This window comes from Pongo abelii, chromosome 23, assembly GCF_028885655.2.
Source record: "Pongo abelii isolate AG06213 chromosome 23, NHGRI_mPonAbe1-v2.0_pri, whole genome shotgun sequence".
NCBI lineage: Eukaryota > Metazoa > Chordata > Mammalia > Primates > Hominidae > Pongo > Pongo abelii.
This window is the reverse complement of record NC_085929.1, coordinates 1,545,001-1,548,103: the sequence shown is the minus strand read 5'-3', so window position 1 is coordinate 1,548,103 and position 3,103 is coordinate 1,545,001.

Sequence of the window (3,103 nt, the reverse complement as noted above, 5' to 3'; positions counted from 1 at the left end):
GCTCGAGAACAGGAGTCCGAGACCAGCCCGGGCCACACGACAGAACCCCAGACCCCATCTCACTCACATCCACACATCCACAGATACCTGCCTCCCTACCTACGGAAAACGTGAGACGTGAGAAAGAACATCAAAGTCACCCGGTGTGGTGGTGCACACCCGTAGTCCCAGGGAACGGGGACGGGAGGGATGAGACGCGGGACGGCCGCTCGGTCGGACGGTCGGTCGAAATCGTCGAGGCTGGGGTGATCCCGGGCGACAGAGGCAGAGGAAGACCCCGCCGGGAAGGCAGGGAAGGAAGGAAACCAATGAAACAAGCAAGCAAACGATGAACATGACAATGACCTAGAATAACCCATGAGAATAAAGAAGCAAATAAGAGGGTACGAATAAAGCTAAAAGGTAAGGTAATGAAGATGACAATCCACCGTTTTCTCTCCAGCCCAGCCCAGCCCAGGTGGAGTGGAGGCGCGCGATCACAGCCCACGTTCGCCTCTGCCTCCCGGGCTTAAGAGATCCCTGTAGTCCCATCCCAGCTACTTGGGAGCCTGAGGTCACCAGAGCCCAGAGTGAGAAGATCAGGCAGGCCCCAAAAGAAAAGAAAATAAATACACGAACATTGTTAATCCATAATAAACGAAGGATATACATATACAGGTCTATGTAAATGACATGGGTTTTTACGTCATACACGTTCATCCATTAAAATTAACATCTATCCTATACACATGTATGAATGATGGAAATGTCTAGTTTCATCACTAGATATTTTCGTCGGTGTAGGTACGTGTCCGTGTGTCCATATCTACGTATCTATCTATCTAGATAGATATACGTATGCTCACACACAGCAGCGTGCAGAAAAGAAGATTGAAAACAAGAAGGAATCGGCCGGGCGCGGTGGCCGACACCCGTACTCCCGGCACGCTTTGGGAGGCCGAGGCGGGGGAGGGGGAGGGGTGGGGGGAATCGCTAGGTCAGGAGTTCGAGACCAGCCCCCCGGCCAATATGGTGAAGTTCCGTCTTCGCTCAAAATACAAAAACTGCTGTTCGCTTGAGAGCCCTGGAGGCAGCGGCGGCGCCGAGCCGAGGAGGCACCACCGCGCTCCAGCTCCAGCCTGGGCGACAGAGCGAGATTCCGTCTCCAGAAAGAAGGAAGAAGGAAAGAATGGGGGCGGCGGGGGAAACACACACACACACACACACACACACACACACACACACACACACACACGACCAAAAAAAAACAAGAGGGAGTATTACTGGCCGACGGCAACAGCGACTCCCTCCCTCTTAAAAGTCCCGCGGACGCAAACTCCAAATGGGGCAGAGAAAAATGTAGGAGAGGGAGTTCCGCGTGGTCCCAGCTCCACCGAAGGCCGAGGCCGGTGAAGGGCACCCGCGCGTGAACGGGGATCGGCGCCCTCGCAGCGATCCACCGCAGCCCGCGGAGGGAACGGCCAGCGGCCGGCCTGCCGGTCGACCCGGGACACGGCGGGCCGCCTGCCGGGTCCGGGGCTCGCGGGCGGCCGCCGATCGACCCCGGAGGTCCGAAACAGGAGCGGCCGCCAGCCGAGGTCGCCCGTGTGTGGGGACGCCCCGGGCCTCGCCGCCGCCCGCTTCCCGCCACCCTCGGAGGAAAGAGGGGGAAGGACGCGCGAGGGCCGGGACCCCGGGTGGGCGACCCCCTGGCCCGGGCGGCCACCCCCGGGACGGGGGCCGGCGGGCCACGGACCCGGCTCGGCGCGGCCGCCTCCGCGGCTCCCACCCACGCTCCCCGAGCTCCGTCCCAGCCCGGAGCGGACGAGCCGCCCCGGCGGGGAACGGGGAGGAGGCGGGAGCCGAAGAAGCGGGGCGCGCCGACCGGGGACGCGCGCCCGCCCCCACACAGCCCCGCCCCGCCCCGCCCCGCCCCGCCCCGCCCGTGGTCGGCGGGGAGGGAGGAAGACGAACGGACGGACGGACGGCGCCGGACGCGCACGCCCCGCCGGGCCCCGAGACCAGGCAGGCCCAAAAAGAAAAGAAAAGAAAGGAAAATCGTTAATAAATAATAAACAAACGAAAGAAGGAAGGAAGGAAGGAAATACATATACAGGTCTATGTAAATGAAATGGGATTTTATGTCATACATGTTCATACATGAACATCTATAATATAAGCATGTCTTAATTATGGAAATATATAGTTTTATCAGTAGATATTTTTGTCGGTGTATGTATATATGTATGTATGTACATATCTGTCTCTACATCTATAGGTATAGATATCTCTCTCTCTCTATATAGATATATCTTATACCTATAGACACATATACGTATGTTCACACACCGCAGCGTGCAGAAAAGATTGAAAAAAAGAAGGAATCGGCCAGGCGCGGTGGCTGAGGCCCGTACTCCCGGCACGGTTTGGGAGGCCAAGGCGGTGGGGGGGGGGGGGGGTGGATCGCTAGGTCAGGAGTTCGAGACCAGCCAGGCCAATATGGTGAAATTCCGTCTTTGCTCAAGATACAAAAACTGCTGTTCGCTTGAGCCCTGGAGGCAGCGGCAGCGGCGAGCGGAGGAAGCACCACCGCCCTCCGGGTCCGGGTCCGGGTCCGGGTCCGGGTCCGGGTCCGGGTCCGGGTCCGGCGACAGAACGAGATTCCATCTCCAGAAAGAAGGAAAGAATGGGGGCGGGGGGTGGGGCGGAAACAAAAGAAAAATCACACACACACGAAGACCAAAAAAAAAAAAAAAAAAAAAAAAAAAAAAAAAAAACCACACACACACACACACACACACACACACACACACACACACACACACACACACACACACACACACACACACACACACACACACACACACACACACACACACACACACACAAGAAGACCAAAAAAAAAAGACAGGAGGAAGCATCACCGACCGACGTCAACGGCGACTCCCTCCCTCTTAAAAGTCCCGCGGACCAAACTCCAAATGGGGCTGAAAAAAATGTAGGACAGGGAGTTCCGCGTGGTGTCAGCTCCACCGAAGGCCGAGGCCGGTGAAGGGAACCGGCGCGTGAACGGCAATCGGCACCCTCGCAGCGATCCACCGCAGCCTGGAGAGGGAACCGCCAG